The 24,626-nt window shown below is 45.6% G+C and overlaps 1 protein-coding gene and 1 long non-coding RNA gene across 4 annotated transcripts in view; one reads left to right on the top strand and one right to left on the bottom strand.

Moving 5' to 3' along the window:
- LOC106747034 overlaps positions 1–7,363 on the top strand; it is a 108,722-nt gene extending 101,359 nt beyond the window's left edge. The window contains exon 3 of the long non-coding RNA XR_001374633.1: positions 6,846–7,363. This is a non-coding gene — a long non-coding RNA (uncharacterized LOC106747034). The remainder of the gene's footprint in view (positions 1–6,845) is intronic.
- LOC106747032 (E3 ubiquitin-protein ligase MYLIP) overlaps positions 1–24,626 on the bottom strand; it is a 228,297-nt gene that overhangs the window by 99,513 nt on the left and 104,158 nt on the right. Inside the window, exon 1 of one of the 3 annotated variants that reach the window (XM_014624270.1) lies at positions 20,969–21,146. The exons of 1 other annotated variant lie outside the window; for it this stretch is intronic. The gene's annotated coding sequence lies outside the window, so the exon portion shown is untranslated. Of the gene's footprint in view, positions 1–13,946; positions 14,185–20,968; positions 21,147–24,626 lie in introns of those variants that run through there. One more of the 3 variants, XM_014624271.1, reaches the window with a different exon arrangement.

The raw sequence follows: 24,626 nt of genomic DNA, 5'->3' as shown, positions 1-24,626 counted from the left end.
AAAAGTTTCTTTGGATTTAGTATACGTGTTCGTTTGGTTTGGATTTGTTTAATATAAACATAATTTAATATCAAATATATGTTTCGTTAGAATGAAAATGCTTCACTAGAGTAAACCATGTCGTTTGATAGATAAAAGCAGCACTACTTAGAGGAAATAACATTTGTTTTTCAATAAAAAAGATTTACTTCATTATATAAGAAATGTTATTTTATTGAAACAAAGAAGTTCTTTAATATTTCTCTAACATGATGTTATTCCTTTCAAATAATTCATCGCTCGTGACAATTATTACGATATTTGGATATAAAAAAAAAATAGGATCTTTTTATGTCTCGCACTTAGAATCGTATGTTTGAAACATTACACCTCTAACCGGCACCTGCGCAGATTTCCCAGCTGAAATCCATCATTATTTTGGGAAATCGGACTGAATTCCAATCAGGTCCCAAGACATTCTTTATGCCGGTTGTAACTTCGTGAATTTTATAGATATCGCCGAATCATTTTGAGGAACATATTTTTGTGACATGGGACGAAACTTCTAAAACTTGGGACAAATGCGAGGAAAAAAGGATCGGAAATTTGGCAGTCTTAAATGAGGAAACTCCCTTAACGAGTCACGCACGAATTTCGAACGCGCGCGCGCGCGCGCGTAATCGGGCGTAGCCGGATTACGGCAGCTCACGTGTAATTAGGAGTCGCTTAAAGCAGCGCCTGCGGCAATTTACATGCGCATCGACAACAGGATAATAAAGTCGCCACATGCGCGACGTTTTCACGCGCTGTTGTCGCTAAATGCGAATACGATTATCGACGGCGGCAATAAAACGGAGGCGAGATCGCTGATGAGGTCGACAATGAACGGCAATTTTCTTCCGCGGCAAAATTCGCGCGTGACTGCGATGATTTCACGTCACCCGTGCGCCGCGGTTGCATCGATTTAACGCTGTTGCGCTGGTCCGGCATGCGTAATTAATTCAACGAAAATCCACAATTTTCCGGGTAAAAGTGTCGCCGGTCGGAGAAGCGCGGCGACGTAACGGCGGAAGCCGCCGCCGGTGTCGCTTCGTCAGGTTCAAGGTCGGCTACTTTTGTATTCGCCTTGCACTTTGCGCGACGCGCTCGTGCGGCTACGTTACCGTGTATGCTTGTGTGTCTCCCAATAAAATTTACGTCGGAGCTCGCATCTCCGATATTTGCGCAGGGCAGGAGGCACTCTGACATTTCGTCTGACTGACGCAATTTCCCGCGTATGAAGCTGTTCGTCCGTGTTCCGACTCGTGTGCGCACTCGCCGTGCCGCCGTGAACAAACTTAGTTTTCCGACCAATGCCTGCAAAATGAGATCCTCCTCCCGAANGGGGGGGGGGGGCTCTCTCGATACGCGGGTAGGAGCGACGCTGTAATTGGACGCCGGCCGGACGAAGATCGATATTGGAAAAGGGGACAACAACAAACCGATGGAAACAGCGGGAATGCCGTTTTTCTTTTTAACAGAGTGGACAATAGCGACGCGTGTTTAAAAAGAATGCCGTCAGAGATCGCGCGAGAAAAAGGGAAAAAGGGAGGAGGAAGAGGAGAGAACGAGCGAAAAGGCAGTGTCGCCGATCGGAGCTTCGCCGCTCCGCGCGCGCGATCGTCATTATAATTTTTCCCGGTAAAACGACGAAGAAGGTATTCGCTTAATAAAAATTCTTCCCCCGCGCCGTGAGAGATTTAATATGCGAAACTGCACGGTAAAATAGAAAATTACGCCGCGGGAAATTACATGATAAAAGTGAGCTTCAAGCTAACCGGGAATTGGAGACAAAAATTACCGGTGAGAATCGGGGAACACTTTTCGATCGATCGCGTGTGTAACGGTGATCGCATCTAACCGATGGCCTGCCCGGGAGAAAAAAGAAGAACCTTCGAAAAGTTCTCGTTTACTCGACCCAAATAACCGGCCGATAATAGGGATCGATCGATCTGCCGCGCGTCGCTTTTGCCGGTCCCCGGATTTTCAACCGTGAACAGCACACGGGTTTCTCTAACTGGAGCATCTCGAAAGAACGCGCGCTGCGAATAAACAAGATCAATCCGCGGCGGACGTTCGGAGAGCATGCTCTCGAAAGAGCCCGGGGACTCAATTTCTAACGAGGTTGCGCTCTTTAATCCACGGATTGTGCTGCGTATTCGGAATTTACGTTCCTGTACAACGGAATCTCTTCAGACAAGCGAGCCTTGACATTCCGCATAGACTTCTTGGGGTCCACATTCGGAGAAATGACTCAGTAAGCAACTAAATCACAGTGACTGCTCCCGAGCTTTGCTGTCTCATTGCTATAAGTTGGCCATTAGGAATGAAATGCATTTGTCGCGAGATACAACCAGCTGAAATTGTTAGTATAAGTAGCTATGGTTGGTTGTTCTCCCTCTTTCTCTCGCTGATATTACCATATATAGGCAATACACAATGAAAATTTTGAGTTATTTTAACATTGTGTCTAACAAACCGTGTTAAAGTGATACAAAAATTTGGGCTGACGTTTGTAATACAAATTGTTTTACTGCATACGAAACATATTTACGTCAATGGAAACGGAGAGATATTCGTCTCTCGCTCAATTTGGTACTCGTCCATATACGGATTTAAGAGTCAAGTAACATTAAATTCGTTCTTTTTAGCTGAACTAGGTTGCAACTTTGGCCGTTAGAGCAAAACAAACGTATAATCTAGCGTTGAAAAGAAGAGGATCAAAGTTCCGGCGCAACGCCGGTTCCAGTACAGCACTAGTACAGTTAAAGAAACGTATTAAAAATATTAATATAACCCCGTTTATTAAGCCCCCTAATTTGATATTCGGTCAAACTATCACTCGCCTCTGGCGATGACAGTCTCACGAGACACGAAGTAAACCGCGGTCAATCAGCATTGCAGACAAGAAGCTTCACATCCCACGTTTGGGATAAATGATAGGATTCTCGTCGAATTAATGTCGTAATGAGATAACCTATTTTGGGACAACTTTGGACGTACCAATCGGAATCTATACTGCATCGGGAAAAATCTGAGGATATTTTCACGCGAGATAAATCCCCTTCGACGTGAAGGAAGTCCCTGTTTTCGAGTCGCGGTAACTTCACCCGACGTTCCTTTGAGTAAAATTACGCTTGATTCAACTATCGAGCAGTGCTTTTGAGGAGGAGAAGCTGTCACTGTCAAACGGCCGCTCGTTGACTGATATAACCTGACTGAAAGAACTATCGAGAGCTATATCAGCGGGCCGTCGTTCCGATTCGACTAAAACGGATCCGTCTATCAGTCATCCCCCTACTTGACGAATGAACGAATGCGCGGGAGAGAGAGAGAGAGAGAAAGCGAGCGAAAAGAAGGTCGGGCGGATTCCCGACGAAGGTCGGAAGGAACGGGTTACGCCGGCGATGCCGCGGACAATCGCCGTGGAGGATGAGACGACGGGAAAGTCGCGTGGTACGCGACGCGATAACCGAAAGAAACGACGATCGATACCCGTCGAGATTGTCCGCCGCGCGCGCGCTCCTCTTCCGCCGGTCGCGTGCCATTCCCGTGAAAAGCTGGAAAACGGCGACGGCAGCGGGAGAACCGTCGGATCAGCGCGGGGCGGAGGTGCAGCAGGAGGAGGCAGAGGACGGAGGGTCGGTGGTGGAGGGCAAATGGAAAATTGTGATCGGACGATCCGAGGACGCGCGGCCGGCGGTGCACTCGAAACTACGAGGGTGCTCGTTCGTTTTAATGAAAGCAGCCGAATGGAAATTGCGATTGCGTTCCACTTCGGTAATTGCAATTATTGCGCCGGCCGTTAATTAGCCGGACCGGCTTTAATAACGTTTTTAATTAACCGCAGTCACGACGGAGATCACCTCGTGCGCGTTACGTGCAACGTGCTTGCGAAACTTAACGCGACTTCGGAGGGACGCGCATGTGTGTGTGTGTGTGTGTCTCTCTGCATTAGCTCGTTTACCACGTGCGACCGGACGTTCGACGCATCGCACCGGAAGATTCGTCGATTTCCGTTCCGACCGTGCGTCCGTCATAAACGCGACTGTTCAGTACTCATGTTGATTTATTGTACTTTCTGCGAAACGCGAATGGAACCTGGAATTTTACCTGCGATTATACCTAACTCATACGTCGATATACCGAATTCAATTTCCATGAAAATGTTTATTATCTCATTAATTACCTACAAGAAAGTAATTTTGGCAGATTTCGACGAAGTCATTAGCCTTCTAAAATATCGATCGAGTCTTAGGAAACGTTCTGTAAAATCATATAAAATAACAGAAGCAAAGCGAAACTGAACGCGTGAAACGATCGAGAAGCTTGTTCGATCTTAACTTCCCGCGAGTTTTCGAAACGTTGGTTAGGTCGGCCGCCAGTCTGGGATAATCTCTATATAACAGTACATAAGAGACGGATCGGAACAGGGGCACGCGTGTATGTTTTACGATGATAATGCGTCAGAATTACAAATCCAATCACATCGATGAATTAATCGCTCGTGAGTAAAATCTCCATAATTTGCCGGGCGAGCGACAGCGGCGCATTAACGTACGTGACTAATGAGTTTATTTAACTGCGCAGCGACAATCGGGTGGATGCAATTCGCGGGGTATATCGAGTTCGAAGAGCGATCGCAATCACGCGACACGTCCCGTACATACATTCGTTTGTTTTCACGTCATAATCGCGAGCAGGTAATTTCCCGGCGCCGCTGTCGCACTTCGTAAGACGTATGTGTGTCGCAACGGATGCGCAGCTTCGAATGTGTGACGCGAGCCGGAAATTCCACTGGATTTATCGAACTAATTCCGGGACGGAAGTTAGACATGTGACGGCGGCAGGCTTAGTCGTGTTCGCGTGACTGCACTCGGTAGCAACAGTTCGTGTATTGAATATCCCGTGCGGAACGCACTTGAGGGATTAGCGGAAGTGTATTTCTGCTTATTATTTCGCGCAACGGCGAGAGAATTCGAGATTTTGTTTTCCTTCTTCCCTGAGTGTTAGAAAAATATAAGCTAATACAATACGAAGAAGTTCGACTAATCTGTGCTAAATGTTCCCAAATACGATAATATGTAATTTTGCAATATGTTTGCAAATATATCGTGTGTATCGATATAGACGCATGCTGTTGTATTTTTACTAGAATAAAGAAATGGTTATGACGTCGGATTTTTATATAATGAATATAGATCCTTAAAGTTATTAACCATTCTATCTTTAGAGATATCTAATCAGAAGACACGAAAGGAAATACTGCGCCTACAATATTGCCAAATTTTCATAAGTTGTCACATACTTATACAAGCATTATCAGAAATTGTGTGTTTTATCAATTTTTCGATAACTAGACGGTCAACAAAACGTGTTAACACATTTAAACACTTAGGATAACATTTGCATTGTTTGAACGGCCGTCAAAGTTAAACAGTCTTACGCATGGATTACGTTTCGCTTAATATGTTGTTAAAATTCGAAAAGATTGCCGAGGTTTACGGACTAGATGCTTGAAGAAATGACGATCGCTTCGATCGTCCGCTGCGTCCGTTTGACGTGAGACACAGAGCTCTCGTCGTCGACGTTCACGGCTGCGACACGAGAGTAACAACAACGCTTTCCCTGGCAGGCCCCTCGGTTCACAAATTCAGTTTATAAATTTACAATTAAATTGTAACTTCCGCAATTTCGCATCTCGAGGAGCGGCCGCGTGGTCGATGACACGCCGGCCGAGATATGACCTGGGCCCGCGGTAAAACGGAAAACGCAGGGGAAATTTGGTTCCTCTCCTAATCCGCCTTGTCCATTTCGCGTAATACCCTCCCCCGTGGAAGGCGAGGGCCGGAGGAGAAGAGGATAAAGGCAAGGAGAGCAATTTTAACCTACTTCCGTTCTTTTTGTCGTGCTGCAACGTGCGCGCCGTGCGCGCGCGACCACCGCATGCGCTTTCTCGCGCGAAAGGCATTTTCCACTTGCCGTTCCAGTGGTCGCTCACATGCGCCCGCATGGGATTCCGCTCAACTTGCCCGTCCCGATTCAATTAACGATAAGTTATCCGAGACCCGAGAGAGAGAGAGAGAGAGAGAGAACCAAGTTCTCTTGCGACATGGTAAAGACTCCGCGTGAAAAGACGCAGCTCGAAACGCAACAACGCGGCTAAGATAACACGTAGTAGACGCATACGCGCGTATCGCATGTAGATTCGGCAGGATTGCTGTGGTGTGCGCTCGAGAAAAAGAAAAAGAGAATACGCCAATTGGACTGCGCGAGCGTGTGCTTTTTTTTATAATCGCGGAATAAAGAGACACGATGAAATATCGCCCCGAGTATGTCTGGTGGTGCACTTCTAGAGAACGGATGAAACACCGCGGTGTATCCTCCGCAGGAAGGAAGGCGTGTCCTTTTTGGGAAGTAAATCGTCGAGCTCTCATATCAGACGAGGCAATTGTTCGAGAGATTTTTATTCCCACGAAGAGAGAGTCGGTAACGCGTTTTTCCGACTCATCGTTACGGAACACGGGCGCCGTTGGAACACGCCAAATCTACCGTCTTCGGATGAACGTGAGAAGTGATGAAGTAAGCGGGAAAACGGGAAGCGAGGATTGCGCGAGAACCGCTTGTCATATCTTCCTATCGGGAGGGAAAACAGAATGAGACGCGAAATAACATTTTCTTATTCGCGAAGATCTGCCGAGAGCTTCCCTGATAGAATTCAAAGGGAGAGACAGGCAAAGAAATAGAGTGTGAGAGGTTGGGGGGGGGAGGGGCGAGGAGGGAAAAGAGGAGATCGCTTTAACGTACTACTATTCGTTATGTTTCAGCAAGTATGGACATCCCGATATCAGCTGGCGATTTCGCCGTGGAAAGGGCGATTTTCCACCGACTGCTCTTTAATATATCAAAGGTTAAAACAACGAACGGAGGAAAAGACGGGAGATAAAAGAACGGGAGCAATTTGCAAATGAGACGGAAATCGAGACGGAAATTTCAAGAAACCCGAGGTGTCTCGTAGAAAAAATAATTTCAGCATACAAATGCATTATCAACAATTGAAATGAACACCCCCGCTCGAGACTGGAACCGCAACGACGATCCGATTGAAATGCATGGGATTTCGGAGAGAATTTGAAAAATCTTATTACGGCGATACGTTTTCAAACACAACACTCTTTCCTATAAGTCGAAATTGAAACGAGTATCGAGCTTAATGCTATTTCGGATGATTCGCGATACTCCGAAAGTACGAATTATAAGGAAGACCGGAGTTGTATATATTTGGCATACTTTTCACATTCTACTGTTTTTATTTTTTTCTATGCAGCATTTTGTGCTGTATATATCTTCGGTAAAATTTTTATAACTTGTAATTTGTAATTTTATGATTATAAAATATAAATATTTTTATCATCTTTGTAATTTATAATTTTAGCATAATCTTTAGCACATAATTCGAAATCTTTCGGCAAAAAAAATATATATATATTCTGAAAAGTTGAAAAGCAAATTTATAGAAGAAATCAGTTTTATCTTGGAGGATGTCAAGCGTGTCAAGCTTGTCCCGTTAACGGGGTAATGTAAAACGGAAAATGAAATCAATTTTCGGGGAAATGCTGGGATGACTAAATGGGATCTATTCACGTTTCCCATTTAAAATCGCGTGTCCGAAACGTTATACTTCTAACCGGAGCCTGCGTGGATCTCCCGAATGGGATCCATCATTATTTTAAAATACACTACTGGATCCCAATTAGATCTTCAGAAATTTTCTATGCGGAAATAATCGCATGAAGCTCCGACAAATGTGCGCGCTACAATGGCAGGGGAAAATGGCGAAACAAAGCACGACGAGTAGAATGAATAGACGCGGCTCATGTTTCCGACGAAAGAAAGAGTCGCTTCTACCCGCGCATCCTCCTTTTCGCGAGGAGTAACGGTGTTACTCTTCTGTCTCGAAATACGTCCCGCGAAGCAACGCGACCGAAACGAGTGTCGTACTATTTCGGTGTATCTCGCGTAAATCAAATCAGCCGAATCGGCGACAATCTAATAATGAACGATAATCGCAATGTAGTGCCTCCGGTGATGTGATGTTTAATCAATGATGTAAACCTTAGCTCGGCCCGTATCGTAGACCCGATGACGTATGCCTGCGCTATAAACCGTAATGCAATGCAGGAAAGTGACACATTGTCGATATCGCCGTTAATTCCGTTAACATTGCTAACGCGATATCGGCGAAACGTTGTCTGCCTTATTACGTAAGGTGCGACTGTCACTTGGGATCTTCTAAGTGACTGCACGTGTCACTCAACAGTCGGCAAATAAAGAGCACCTCTCGTGACGATACGGCACTTACGCGACGTATCCTCGTCTGCGTCAAACATTCATTCGAGTCGAGATGAGCGAATCGAGATGAGCCGTGCGAACCGAGTCTTAAATATAAATAGAGAAGCGTTATCGATTTGATCGGCTATCGGCAAATCGCACGAGAATAAAAGCATGCGATGTGCCGGTGAGTTATCATATTTTTGTCGTCGAATTTTAGTCATTACTTACATCAGGACTAGATATAAGGTGAAGGTGTCCTAATTAGTGACCAGTGTTCCTTACTTACCGCTCGCTCGAAAAAGCATGTGACTTCGAAGCCTGCTTGCTCCCAGTTATCGTGCAAATAAAACGGCGACTTTCAAAGACTTACTCCAAAAACGCTTCTTTGCATTTATACCTAGGACTCTAGCCGGCAACTATCCGAGAATGGGAAATTTCGGCTGCAACAAATTAAGAGCGCGTCCTCAACGCGCGTATTACCAGCCACGACAATCCCCGCTCGGCGAACTCGCGCGGCAAAAGGCGGAAAGAGTTCGGGCGCTCGCGGGGGCGGAAACAATCTGAAACTACCGTCGCGGTGAACGCTTGCTACCGCCGTAATATGATGAAGGCAACGTAAATGCGCGCGATTCTCGAAAGAGAAACCGGGTAAGATCCTCCCGCGGTGTACCCGGCCCGGCAGGATCGGGAGGAACAGGGGTGACGGGGAGTGGAGAGAAGGGTCGTCTCGACCGTCGGAGCAGTCGTCTTCAATGATTATGTTACTCGGCGGTATTAGAGACGCGCCGCAAAAAGCCCCAACCTATTTCCATTTTCTTTGTCGACCGAGTCGCCGACGACGACGATGCACTTCTCGCTCGCGCCCAACAGCCACTTCCCCGGTCGTCCGACGATTGCTCGCGTATGCGAGACGCGGAAACTACTCTTTACTACGCCGTACTGCGGATACGCGAGCGCGCTGATTTCGTGGTCGTGCCGACGGCAGCGAGAGAAAGAGAGAGAGAGAGACGGGGGGGGATTGCGGATGGGGGTGGGAAAGTTTCGGTTCGAAATTGCGCCAGTACGTGGACGAGTTAGTCGTTCACCCTCGCAGCGGATCCATCGGCCTGAAAGTTCCGAGGGGATGATGCGAATACCGGTGATGCTGCGGCGGCCGCTGCGAGAAAGGAAGAGGAAGAGAGAGGAGGTGGCGGTGGAATATTCCGCGAACAAAGTGCAGTGCCGAAGGGATTACCGTTTAAAACACGGGAGATACTCGGGGAAGGGATGCGTCCGAAAGTTTCTTCTTTTATGACGCGCGGCCCTCCCCGTCGAGAGGGGGAAGAGATCGATCTCGGCCCTCCGTCGTCTCAAACGATCGCGGATCGGCCGGAAGTGAGGGGGGTGGTTTTCGGGGAAGCTCGAGCTGAAAATTTGATTTACTGGGAAAGATTCTCCGGTCTGAAATTCGGTTGCTCAGCGTTCGCGCGCTTCTTCCAGGGCGAATGTGTGCGCGCGTCGTCTTGGCGAAGCTGGAATTTGTCCCAGTTTCCCGAAACTTTCCATCGCCATAAATCCGAAAGGGTCCGAACAAGAGGGACGCGCTTAAAGTACACACGTCGAATTCCCCCTCCGGAGTTTCTCGTAAGAAAGCTTGGAACAGGCGAATTTGCACGCGCGATTTCGCACGAGAGCTGTACGCGTAAAATAATGGGGCGGCTATCCTGAAGCTGTTATACGAACACCTTACTTGAACATTTTATCGGCGAAATACTTAATTACTTACTTTTTCTGCAAAGTTTACGTCATATGGCTGGACAGAATTATAAGTATTTTTGCACGCAACGAAAATTCGCGCGGAAACAAATTAGACAACATTGTTCAATATGTGAAAAAAGTAAAATTTTCGAAACTGATGTTTCTAGCGGTCAGTTGGCGTAAATATTTACCTGATGCAGAAATTCTACAGATCGCACATATCGAATGTATCCACGCTCCAACCAAGAAAGTTTCATGGAACATTTTTGTACACTGAAAGGAGCAAGTGCTACCGTTCAAGTAATATTTACTTGATCCAAGAAAATGATTGCTCCAATACTCCTTGAAAAATATTTACTAGAAGTGGAAATATGATTCTTATATTTTCTTCCTGTATACTTTTTCAATTCAATTTAAAAGCTTAGACAGATACGGGAAAAAGTTTACGGAAAAAAATGTTTGTATATCTCGGTTATCCCTTTAAAAGGTTACTAAAATTGATGATGAACTTAACAAGTATCGGTAACGTAGAAACGATCTTCAAAATATTATATCACATAAACACTGACACGATCATTGTAAATCCAACTATACAAAATTGTATAGCCACTTTTTACGTATTTTTACGCGTATTATTTTGATATACATTTTATCTGCGTTATTTTACGTAATTAATATATACATTTTATACTTGTATGTATTAAATTACGTATTTAAAACGTAACTTACGCGTAAGGATTTAATATTTCATTATACTTTTTCATTGTTTCTAATAAAAATATGTGTTATTAATTAACTATGACAATATTGAATTTTAGAGGATAAAATATATCTCTTTCTCAAAGGTATACTTTTATAATATAAAATTATTATTTATAATATAAAATAAAACTATTTTAAATTTATATATTTGTATAATTATAAATATATCTAGAAGACTCAGTATTTTTTAATTACAATGAACATTAAAAATTAGATGTCGGTTAAAGTGAAAATTTTTAGATGTGTGTTTGTATTGAACATTTTACCGAAAAATACTAAGAACTTTCCCCCTACCTAATACATTAGATATAAATGTAATCGCGATATAAATCGGAATGCGATGAATAATGCGCTCCTCTGTCTCACTATACTTAATGGAAAATCTAACCAAGATATATGAAAATGTTTCAACTTTTTAAAACTTTAAATTTAATTGAGAAAGTATAAAAAAAGTTCTTTGAAGTTTTCCTAAATGCACACATTCAGTATGTGCAAGCCGCACGGTTTCTATACCAGATAAATATTTACGCTAAACAGCTGGGAAATGTCGGCTTTGCAATTTTTCATCCAATTTCGTAACATATTGAGCAACGCTCCAATTCATTTTGGCGCGTACTTTCACTGTGCAAGAGCGTTTATAATTCTGTGCAAGCAGTACGATGTAAACTTTGCAGAAAGAAGTCAATATTTTGCCGGCGAAGTTTTCAAGTATGGCATCCCCTTAAATCTCCGAAGGTTGCTGCCATGACGCATCTTCGTATCGGAGTTCTATTAGAAGAAGCCGATACGCGAGAGCGCGAGGCTTCCCGCATACCGGGAGCTTGCAGCTCGAAGCAGACTTCCATGGTCGGACTAGAAGCGGCGAGTTGAACTTTAATTAAGAAACACGCCATAAGCTCCGCTGCGTGATTCGTCCTGGCTCGCCTTTATCGCATGCCCGATGCATCGCAATTTTCTTGAATAACACAAAAGACTATTAAGGGAAACTAGTATGTACTTAACGCGTATTAAGCGTCTTTAAACCGAATCACGCGCAGTATCGTTGAAATCAATTTCGCGAGGCTCCTTTCCTTCGTCGTCGCGAAATCCCGCTTTTCCTCTCTTCGTGTAATACCGAGTCGAAATCTTCAAATTCAATGAATAACAATAAACAGATTGTACAAAGAAAAAGTTTGTTTTATTTACCCGCGAATCACGTTATTTACTTACATCAATTATTTTTTATTCGCTTGTCGCACATATTCTATCGGCGATAATTCAAGACGCGAAATTAATGGGCCGCTTATTGAAATTGAGAATAAAGATTAAGCGCAAGTGGAATATCGAGATAATTGAATATTAAATAATTCTGAAATAAGCCCTGTAAACCACAACATGGAGAAAATGGTACAATGGTTTCGTTTTCGTGCCCATTTCATAGACCTCACTATATAGACTATTGTTCTCTGATACTACAAATGGTTATTTACTTAAAAACCATTGTAGTATCAAAGAACAATAGCCTATACAATAAAGTCTGTGAAATTGACACATTTGTGGTCCACCAGGCAAAAACGAGCTATTAACAAACAAACACGAATGAATAAAGAATTGCGCATAATAGTCAGTGCCTTTGTTTTCTTGTGTTTGTTTTTTTATCATTTTTACTTGATGGACAAATAAAAATGTTGGATGGAAATACGTCGGACAAATCGAGGACGATCGATATTTCGCGTAGAATTGAAAGAAAACTACTTATAAGGAGGTGTTAATCCAGTTTGACGATAAACCAACGAGAAATCGACTTTATCGCAATCCAATATTTCGAAAAAGGCTGGCGATTTGGCAAAAAGTATGAAAACGTGGCAGCTGCGCGTTTCATTTCTCTAATCCTATTTTCCGGAGCTGACGATAACGGTCCATCGGCACTTCATTCGTGAAGTACGACGGGACCAATCACGGACCATTCACTTCGCTCGGTTAATTTAATACCGTGTTTTATCGTGCGCTTACAGCGTCGCCCGTCGTGGGATGATCGCGGCGCGGTTAAACCGTTCCCGACGAAATTCGCGTCACGATATTGGTAATTAAATTGACTCCTTGACGATCGCGACAGGAATAACCGAAGGCTGTTCATAAATGAATGAGAAAAGCGCACTATCTATAAAAAGAAAAGTATTCACAGCGCAAGAAATGATAAAAGAAAAGCGTTAAAACCGATATAGGTATGGTAAACCGACATACCCACGCTCGGTTGTAAAACACTGAACTTTGTCTGCTATACTATAAATTCAAAGTATAATTTTACATATATAAGTATATAAAATTATATATTTTATATTTGTAGTATATACTCGTACAACGTAGTTGTATATACAATGTAGTTGCACCTAACGTGGCAGTTTCTGTTCGCAAGTGCGCTTGGTTATCATTAACGTTGCCTTTTCTTCCTGCTGAAGTTTTCGTCGAGCTATTTTCTAGTGAAAATCAAAGCGGTAAGTGCTTCCCCTTAACAATCTTACAGTGTGTTCATTTTTTAAAGTGTGAGTTTTGAACTCGGCGTCGACGACGAATCGTCGGTGTTTCATTCGCAGATCGTTCGCCCAATCGCGAATCCGCCGTCGTAACCGCCTTAAATTAACGGAGCTTTTTGCCCGGCGAATTACAACGTCCGCCGTCGGTAGGGACACTTAGGTGCTCCGTAAAGGCGAGCTTTGGTTACCGGCTTGAACCCTTAACAGCCCTCTTCAGAGCGGCTCCGTTTTACTCCGTTCATTATGCTCGAGGTAACGACCATCGCGAAATGTGCCCAATTTACTCGGTCGCTGTACGTACGCGCCTGTCTTTGTGTGTGTGTGTGTGTGTACACGTACGCCCGGTATGTGAATATACGTAACTGCATGCAGACGGTGTGAGTGAAGGAGCCAAGTCGGCGGGCGCGAGATTCCGCTCGCTCTCGATTCCGAGGAATAGAATTTCGCCTCCCGATTGCCAAGATCTTAACACACCGACCATGCGGAGGATGAAGCAATTAATGATAAAGATTGCTGACTACGAAACCAGTTCCCGTCGAACCGGCCGGGCACGCGCCATTAAATCGTTATCTTATTACGTACCGGTCGGCGATGTGAGCAAACTTGTTGTTGAGAACGGACGACGAATTCACTTTCCACACGCGCCGTTAATTCCCCCTCTCAACGAGATCCGTGTCTCGAGATCGCGGAAATTCTTCACGCCGATCACCTCGGAGATGACATTCGACGACGGATGGTATATCCACGAGCGAGCGCGAAGGAAAGCTCGCGACGGTTTTCCCGGGAACGCTTTCCGCGGGAATCACTTTTACCGCCGTCCAGCTTCGCCGTTCGCGAAGGGGAATTTCCAAGTTCCTCCCCTCGCGCTCCCGTGAGTTGGAAAAAAGGGTAGTGCCGGCGCCAAGTTACCGAGGCGAAGCAACAGTTTCCACGAGCGGCAGCGGAATGGCGGAACGCGGCCGCGCTCGCGCGAGCCAAACTTTATACGCGTATAAAAAAAGAAAGTAAAAAAAGAAGAAGAAGAAGAAAAATAAAAGAAACTCGCAGTCGCGTTTTGATCACGAGTCGAAACTTCGGGGCAACTTAACTATTCGCGCCGCCCGAGTCTCTCATAGTGAAAAGTGATTATCACTATTGCTCTTCCCGTGTGCGGACTTATTATCGTCCGCTCGATGATTTAAACAGTCCGATATCGGCGACACCGTTGCCATCTAACTCGCGAAGTTTCGGAAGAATCTCGAAGGATTAATCGAGGGAGGGCTGTGCTCTTCTCGCAGCGACAGCGCACCTCTTTCTCTCTCTCTCTCTTTCTCTCCTTCTGTAACGTGCGCGAGCACGGAGACTAGTATGTACGAGGGGCTCATTAAATTTATTAGACCGATATTTATGCGGCGTATTAAGCCCTCCGCCGGGCGCGATTTACGGCCCCCGATATAACGCACGGTCGAACGGATGTAATTTCGGGATATTAAATTTTCCCCGCGAGCGCCCGCGTATAACCCGGTTCGCGCGGACGCGTACGCGCCCCGGCGCGTGCAACGTCAGATTTTCCCGAAGAATACGTCAGACGTTGGGCGCGGACAATAAAGTAGATTAACGAGCCGCATCGTCGGTCGATGGGGATCGCGCGCTGTTTGTAATCTCCTCGAGGTGCACTCAACGCGGGCTGATTTGATTTCACGTCGATCAATAACCGGCTCGCTTTGACGCCACGTTAACATTCATCGGAGGATAGCTCGCCGCAGAGATTGAAATCGTCGCGTTTCTAGTTTCTTCGTCGGAAATCCCGTTGGAGCACGAAGTATTCGATGATTCTCGATGCGGAGGTTCCGCACTGCTTGACGGATACGCTGACAATTTCGGATATATAAAGGCGCAAAGGGCGGGAATATATGTGAAAATTTACGTTGCCATCGGTGGGTTAAATCTGTAGAATTAGATGACAGTTTATATATACCGCAATCTTTCGCGCAATCCCGTTTTATTGTGATTATATTCGGGCGGTGTGTGCCAGGCTGCGTCGACGTCGATTACGCGCGGCAGATTCCCTCCGTGAAAATTTCCAGCGCGATGCTCTCCCGCGAAAAGCTATTTTCCAGCGGCGTATCACGGTGACTATAGGTGATTGTCCGTCCGGCGCAAGCTGCTTCTCAAGCGGGCCATCCAATAAATCCGTTCTATCTTGAGCGAGCACATTTTTCCTGCACCGCAGATTTCCCGGCACAGAACGAGAACGCTCGCTTTATCTCCTCTGTGAGCGACGGAGAATTAAGAAACTCCCATTCATTTCGCGCTTGATTCTCATCGGAAGCGAGATCGAACGACCGCGACCTTCCACGACGCGACCGGACATGCGACGAAACAATTAATCCCGCATCGGCTGTGAATCGACGCGTAAGAGCGTCCACATGCGCGTTTTAGATTCACCGTGAGCCGGCCAATACCTTAAATAAGAAAGCGAGAGACTAATGTGGAGCCTAACGGTTTGCTTGGTGAGTAAAAGACTCGAGTTTGTCCCCAGCCGAATCTGCCCCGCTCCGGCGTTTTACGTCTCATGTAACATTAAAAGTGGACATCTGCAGGTATAAACAAACACCTCGACCATAATTCCGATTCTTCCTTCCGTACTGTAATTGTGACGTTAACAGTTACATAGTAAAAATAATTATTACAGGGAATCGGTACCGTCCCAGTATTGGGAATCGATCATTTTTGGTATTCCCGCAATGTTGGGAATCGGTATAGTTGCAGTGTTGTTTTTCGAGTCTTGGCGCATTGTTATCATTCCCAGTATTCCATCGGTATCAAATTGATACTGGCGTCCAGTAGGAGCGACGAGGGAGATTTGGTACCGGGGTAGATTTGGAACAGTGTTATTTTCTTCCTAATAGTTCGCAGTACTAATAGTTTCTTCTAGTTCCCAATAATTGGTAGTATACTTTTGACTGAAACACAACCAATGTGTCTCTACATAACGTGTATGATTAAGATAGTCCATTCAAACTTGGTACGAACTTCCTCAATGGAATAACAGATCAGTCTAAATTTTTGTCGTTGCGAAACTTTGCTAAACAAAAGCTACAGAAGACAAAATGTCGAAGTTGCCCGAACTCTGCCTCATCTCGCCTACTGTTCGCTAAAAATCGGCACTTAATCAGTACCACGCCAGTAATAATTTCTTACTTGGCTTGGACCGCGCGAAAATACGCGCGAGAACCACGTTTCGCCCCTCCTCGAGGCATCGCCGAGGTGAATTAACGCCGTCGCCACCTCCTCCGTCTCTATCGCTCCTTATTCCCCCGACCGGCGGATCCGCGAGGAAGCGTGCCGAGCTCAAGGGCCGAAAAACGGACTCGAGAAAACGACACGTCGGGAATCCACCTCAGCGGATCCTTTGTCTTGCGCTATTGTCGCGCGGTCTTCTCTCGCTCTTCTTCTTTTTTTCTCTCTTTCCTTTGCCCCGCAGTGACACCGTTACCGCTTTGCTCGCCTGCGCCCGTCTCAGTCGCCCTCCGGCGCGGAAAGAATCCCCTTCTCCTCCCATAAACGCTTTGACGCCGACCATTGCTGTCAGCCGCCTTTCCACGTCCCGCGATTAATCCCGACGTCCTTTGTCGACCAACCTGTCGGCCCTTGTACCGTCGAAATATAGCGTTTTCGCAGGGCGTGAATGACGTCGGGCCCCTCGTAAATTTCCCCGGCGTGATCTTGGGTGGATTTTCCGAAGGATCCGGGCGAAATGGAACCGGACGGATGTTCTCGTGAATTTTTATCGCGCGTCCTTTTGAGCCGGCAGTGCGAGAAACGCTGAGCGCCGCGCGAAATTACGCCGAGGTAAACGCGTTATCGCGAAATCGATGGAGTGTACGCGCGTCGGAGGCTATTCAATACTCGAGCCGCGCGGCGCTAAATTTGATTCGTTTAAATTAATTGTCGGTTAGATCAATTTACCGATGACTGCATTCGCAGTCTTGTTTTGCCTCGCGTGAATATTTTCCCAGATTTTTCCGCACACACAACACAGATTCCGATGAAAATGCCCAAAGTTGTCCCAGAATGGTATTATTGCAAAAACCCCATATGTAATGCTGGTTGGCTGTTACAAATATCGTCGTCTAATATTTTTTATTGGTGCGAGGAAAATTGTACCGTTTAATTAAAAAAACTTTTTGTGTAGTGTAAACATATGTCTATTGGAAAATTTTGTGGCGATATATATTCCATTTACAAGTTCCTCGCAAGAAAATGTTAGAAAAAATGTACTAACCAGCCTCGGTCTTTCCTATTTCAAGTATTTCGTATATATTTTTATTCAATCGCGGTGTGAAATAGAAACCAGAAACGATCTTTCGGAAAACGTTGAGAGTGGAGCGTTGGAAAATAGAATCTGTTTGTGTTTTCCACTTATGTCTGTATGCTTGAAACATTTTACTTCTAACCACGCGGAAAAAATTGCTAGAATCAAGTAAACATAATTACCTGTTTTTCAGCCTTTTTAAATCAAGTAATATTTTTATCAATTTAAATATATTTTAATAGTTTATAGTAAGTATTTATTTGAACGCAGTGATACCTTGATTGGATATTCTTAATATTATAAATTTAATTTAATATTCGTTGCAGTTGCTTTAATATACATAAGTAAATGTCTACCTATAAGGAAACGAAGGAAATATCATGTTGTATACAGCCAATTATATTTCTACTTCTAGTAAATATTTGCCAAGGAGTATTGGAGTAAGCAATTTGCTTTGATCAAGTAAATTATATTACTTGAAAGATAGCACTTGTTTTCAGTGCAGAATCAGTGTAGCTTTCCCAGCTGAAACCCATAATTATTTTTGGAAATCGAATTGCATCCCAGTGAAATCTCAAAAAATACTCTACACAGAACGTTTATCGACCGATTATACATAAGACGAGCACGTTCCTTCGGGAACCCCGAGCGTCTGCTTTCTCGCGCATTCGTTAAAATTTACGCGAGATTCGACCTCTCTCGCTCCCGCATTGTCGAAACGATTCTCTCTCACCTCTTTCATCCGCAGGGGGAAGGATTATGGTAATAAATATTTCCGTGAGCACCCAACGTCGTCGATTTCTCTTACGTGGGAGCTTGGAGTCGAAGGTGAAAAATATTTTCAACCGCTCCCGCTCGAGAGCGGGACCAACGTTCCGAGGCGCGAAACGCTCTCCTCTTAAATACAGGAAGTCATCGATTCGACTGTTACCGCCATTACCTCATAATTGTACTTTCAGCGGCTTGAATTTTCAATGGAGCAACGTCCTTTCCAGCAAAGTGCGCATTTATCTTTTCTCGTTACAGAAATTCCACGAAAAACACACGATACACATACGCTCGCGTTACGCGGGATAAATTGTTGCCCGCTGTGAAAACCCAAGCACGCGCCCACACAGAAAGACCCGTGGAAAAGCGGCGGCGCGACTCTAAAGCAGACGGCCATCGTTAAGCCATCCGCGCGCTGCAAATTTTCGGTCGGACCGCGCGCCAGTTTACACACGGCTGCAACAATCAACGCAAAAACGCGTTGCACGCACAGACGAAAAAAGAAAAGGGGAAAAAAAAAGAGGCCCGTCCTTTACAGCGGACGCAAAAAATAATTTTCTGATCCGCCCAACGCGAGTTTGTTCAACGCGAATTACACCGCTGCGAGGAAGAAATTCACACATCGCGATGCGGGAGTTGCGAAAACGGGCAAGGGGAGGGGGGAGGCGCTCGCGAGATCGATTCGGCCGGCTGAGGAGCGAGAGACGAGAGAGAGAGAGAGAGAATGAATAATCGCGGTTCGCCGCGCGCAGACAAGTGCATAAAGCAGCGAGAGGCCGTAAGAAAGCGCGACGATTCCACGGCTCACGGAAAATCCCAGTAACTAATGCGACGCGGTGTGCCAAGAGAGACTGCATCACATCTTGGCACACGCGTCGGCCGCTGTTACGTGCGGCGGATATCGCGGACGAGGCGTTTCCGAAATTTTCCATGCGGCCGCCGCAAAGTAAACAGATCGCGAGCGGCAAAAATGAAATCCCGCGGGAGAATCGTTTCGCGCCCGGAAAAAAAAAGAGAAAAAAAAACAAACTCGGCTCGGTCGCGACTGAATAGAAGCCGGGGCACGTATCATGGACTTATTCGGAATCGATTCCGAATCGGGGTCTTCCGGGTTATTCCCTAGATTTTCTCCTGTATTTTATAGGGAATAACCGGGCGATTTTGAATCAATTCCGAACGAGTCCGTAATCGCTTTGTTATTCAATCGGGTAAAAATTGTCGCTCGATTTTAGCGATGACAGTCGCACAGATAATCAATATCGTGGAAAAGAGGCTTCGTACTATATTCGAGATGAAGAATGGGACTCTCGGTCGGTGTCACGATGAAGTAACTTATTTTGGAACAACCTCGGGTATTCTAATCGGCATCTACGCTGCATAAGGGAAAGTCCGGAGAAATTTCTACGCGGGTCTGTCGAAACAGCCGAGAGTAATTGACTGAGTGGGAACCCTTTGCGGGAATTTTTCCGCTGCTACAACCGAGCTTTCGTCTCGTCCCCAGCCGACGGAAAATTCGCACCGGTGGAATTGTTATCTTTTATCCGCGCAGGCTCGAGGAAACGGCCCGCCGNACGCCTCAAAAAAAAAAAAAAAAAAGAGAGGAAAAAGCGCGTTTTCGCGCCGAACTTTATGCGGGTTAATCCGCGCGTCGCGAAATAGTTCGTTAAGCGCGACAGATCGATGTACTAGATTGTTACGGGGGTGTGCCGGGAGAAACCGGGAGAGAAACAACGAAACACGCGCGCACGTTCGTTATCCGCGCGACACCCCGGCTGTTTATTAATTTAGCGCTCGGGCGGAAAACGCAGCTTTTTTCCCCTCCTCGGATAACGGCGAGTCTGGGCGGAAAAAGGAACGAGAAACACAATGAAATTAACAATTCCGTTGCAATCATGAAGTCTCTTGGAGGATACCGTTCAAAGCGGCTGACAATCGCACGTGTTGCGCGGACGGACGGAAAAATAAATAAATCGAGCGGAATGCCGGAGAACCGGCGGGGGAGGAGGAAAAGCGATTCTCCGCGGTGCACAGTCGCGGCGGGTAAAACTGCGAAGCGAGTGTACTTATTATTGTCCTCGATCATCAAAGCGGTGACTTATCGGCCCGCTACAAACACTCTAAACGGTTCATTCCGCGGGATAAATTCTGGCACGGGCGAATTTGGCAGCGGGTGAAGTGATAATCGAGAGATCAATAAGATGATAGCCGGCCGGGCCGGATAATAATAACACGAACTTGAAAATTCGTCGTCGCTGTCGAGAATTGAGCTGTGTTCCCGTTTCAACCGGTCTCGTGCTCATTATCATGAATAAATACGAGCGCCGTGCGACGGCGACCACGACGTTATTATTATAACGAGGTCGTTCTCGCGCGACTAATAAAATAGCGAAACTCCGTAGGAAAAACCGAGATAGAAACAATAAAGAGAGAGAGGGGAGAAAAAATCGACCGGAACAGCAGAACGCGATTTAATGGGTCGCGGGGTACACACACACCCATCGATACGCACACATACACACATATATACACACATACATACATATTCGTGCGTACGCAAAACACGCGCAACCGGGTTTTCTCTACTTCACGAGTGCAACGAGCCAGCAATCCCTTCCGATCGGCTGCATTTGCACGGCTGCCGAACGGTACATTCGTCACTACGAGTACGCGCTCGCGAAAGAGGCTTTCCGAATTTGCACTGACAGCGCGTCACTGGCGGCCGTACATAAATACCGCGCGCGTCGTGTCATCGCGCGCTCTCCGCATTTTGCCGGATGCGCGGCCGCACGAGAAACCATTGTCGCGTTTATTACACCGACGGCTTCGGCTCTCTCTCTCTCTCTCTCGTCGTCTCGTCCTACGCGTCAAACTTTCACCCCCGCGGGGTACGCGAGTTCGCCCGAGTCGGAATTTTGATGCCACCTCGACACTCTTAAGGATAGTTTGCGCTTACTTAGATGACCCATAACTTAATACAAACTACTACTCTGACGATACTCTACACTTGGCGACTTCACTCTCTTAAGCCTTTAATTATACGCTGGGAAAAATATCTAAAAAATAAAAATTACTCGTTCGGCGGGTGAGATATATTGATTTAAATTCCTTTTATTTTAATAAAATAAACCGTCGATTTCGTGGAAAGATACAGGTTTAGGAGAAAAAAATGTGCACATTTTCTCGTTTGAAAACAATCTTTTCCCGGTGCTATTATATATTAGTACAAGTAAATATGTTATTAATACCTACTGCATAAATATTTTTTTATTTATTAGATATTTTTCCGCTCCGCGTACGGATTAAATTTCATTGTTGCCTCGATGTCATGAGTTTTCCCGAAATTTCGATTATTACACTCGTACGAATATTCAAAGCAATCTATTTTGACGGTAAAAAATCTATTTTGACGGTAAAAACGGACATTTAAAACGAAATCGCACGTTTCTGACAATAAAAGAAAGAAATATATCGGGCCATGAAGAGCCGAAGCACGGATTTTACAGTGCTATTTAAATGTTAATATTGTTAATATTAACCATCGAATAACAAGATTGGGTCCGTTCGGATCTTTATTCTAGTGCTCCCGTGCACGCGCTTGTGAAGCGTTATGTTTCAGAAATCTATATATTCTGCGATATATTTCATTTATCTTCAAACATTTTCTAACTTATTGCGAGAATAAAAAGTGTCTAGTCGGGGAAATTAGTTGAAAAAACTACGAAACGAGTCGGGCCCGATCCATGTGGACCTTATTATTATTATCTGTAGAAAGATAAACGCGTTCAGCGTTTAATTTAAACATTATCACGGCCGAAGTCTAAGAGTAAATCATATCATTGGAATTAAAGCTAAAATATATATCGTTATTTCAATACTTCCCACTTTTTCGCAGAATTAAAAGTTTAACACCGGGACAAAATTTCGATGGGGTCGACTTCGCGTTTAATCGCGCAGGCGGATTTCAAAGGGCGCGATCGAGGCTGCGATATCCGTCGGAATCGGCCGCACGGTAATTTCGTGGTAATTTACTCGAGTAATTTCAACACCGAAAACGCGCACAACGATATTTGCTTCGCGCTCCGATTCATTCGCCGAATCGCAGTGCGCGAGACAAATACGCGCAAATTGTTCGATCTCGCGCGGCGCGATCACGACTTTAGTTTGGCGCGCGCGTCGCCGCGAAATTCGGCAATCTCTTTATCGGCCCCCGTGCGGAACCCCACGCGAAAACCCACGATATTACATGCGTTACATGCGAATGCGCGCCGTTGATAAAGCGTCGCGAACTGTTTAGGGGCGGCCGCGATTATCGGCGAACAAAACCGTTCGTTAGGCGGTCCGGTTTTGGACGCTCGCCAGCGGATATCAATAGCGATGCCGAATGACCTTTCTTTGCCCACGCGAACAATGAATATTCGTACGCGCGTGCGCGAAAATTGAATTAGCTCCGTGTACGCGTCGGCGGAGGGCCCGACCGGATGTATTATATTATGAGAGCGCGTTCGATAATCGCGCGCGCGCGGACACGTCGAGGCGTGTAGCGCCGATAACAATGCGCGGCGGCAGAACTAACGGTATGTAACGTTCGCGTGTCGATCAGCCGAAATATTCATGTTATCGCACATGCGCCTAAGCGCGGAAACGCTTTTGCCAATCGCCCAAAAATGCTGCAGCTGGGATCGATAGCACATTTCCGAGTCGAAATTTCGATGTTGTTCCGACGCTTTTCAAAATAATTCGCCCGTGAATTAATTTTTCTTCACGATCCTTTCAAATTTTAACAGCATATAGGTCCGAAATGCTAGGTCTATACACGTGTGAAATTAAAAACAAAAATTGGCCGCACCGGTGTTGAGATAATTGAAGTCAAAGCTGGAACTATTTATCGAAATAATCGTGTCGAAATAATCGTGGTTACTAAGAGAAATAGAATGTGCGAGTGTGACGTTGCTCTCTGTGTCTAGAGAAGTTTAAGGAATATTTAAAGATAATTGAAGGCCGGAATTGTCGAAAAAACTTATTTAAAGTACATATTATCAGGAAGAAAACTAACCAAAGAGTAGGCTAAAACTGCCCACGTACCTCGTACTTTAATTCAGCGTGCAGTGAGATTTAACAATTACTTGAAAATGATTCGGAGACCGAAGCTCTTGTTAAAACACACCGAGAACCACAGAACTCTTCTGCGGAACTATATAATTAAATCGTTTAAATTTTTTCAGACGTCGCATCACGGGAATCTAGCCGTCGTCGCTACGTCGGGAAATAGAGCCTAGATCGGTTGATACGGGGGTAGCCAATCAAAATTGACTTTCTCCATTGCGTTTCTCTATTTATATCTAGGACTCTAGGGCGGAACTATTGCTGTAACTTCGATCGCTAATTACTGAATCACCGATCGAGAACTGTAGAGCTTGCGCCTCTCCCGGATCGTGCTGAGAAACGAGGTGCCGACTTCGCGTATCTTCTTCCTCTCGTCGAATCCATCGATACCTCGATACCGAGGGAGCCGGTACGATCTTCTTCACCCACTATTTGCGATTTAATGGAAGCGCCCGTCTTCCGGGATAACTTCCGGATCGGCGTGCAATGGTATTTTGTTAATGCAACTTCCAACCGCACGAACCGGGTCGCCGGGGGCGAATGAAAATTTAACGGAAAGAAACGGATCGGCGATCCCGCGAGTTTCGGGCATTGCCGATGCAAATTGAAGTCCCGATAAGAGAGTGCAACAATAAGCCGGCTACATATTTAAGCGAGCAAGAGGGAGAGAGAGAGAGAGAGAGAGAGCTCAAGCGTTTCGCTTTCGATAATAGAAGTTCGACCGGTCGCGCGCAGTTTCGCCGTTGCGGCGAACGAATTCGCGTATTTGCGCTGTAATGCTGCGTAATACCGTTGGATAGCAAGTTTTGCTCGGAAACTGTCGCGTTACACAGCCCGGTCACGTAGCGAGCGCCTTGAGAGAGTTTCGCCCCATCCGCTCCTTTATTATAGCCGAGCGGAGCTATCGCGCGCGTTCTGCGTCATCCAGCGACGCTCTTCGCGAAATTCCGCGAATTTCGCGAATCTGTTCGCGGCGAAGAGAGCCGCTGAAATCGCGACCGACGAGCGATAAGCCGCCATCGGCGAACCACCAATTTCGCGCACGCGCTCTCTCGTAATTTACTTTCGGATTATGACCTCTGCATCCCCCCCCC

Source organism: Dinoponera quadriceps, unplaced genomic scaffold (assembly GCF_001313825.1).
Source record: "Dinoponera quadriceps isolate SergipeBrazil2010 unplaced genomic scaffold, ASM131382v1 scaffold2099, whole genome shotgun sequence".
NCBI lineage: Eukaryota > Metazoa > Arthropoda > Insecta > Hymenoptera > Formicidae > Dinoponera > Dinoponera quadriceps.
Note: the sequence above shows the minus strand (reverse complement) of the source record. Positions and strands in the feature narration are given on the sequence as shown.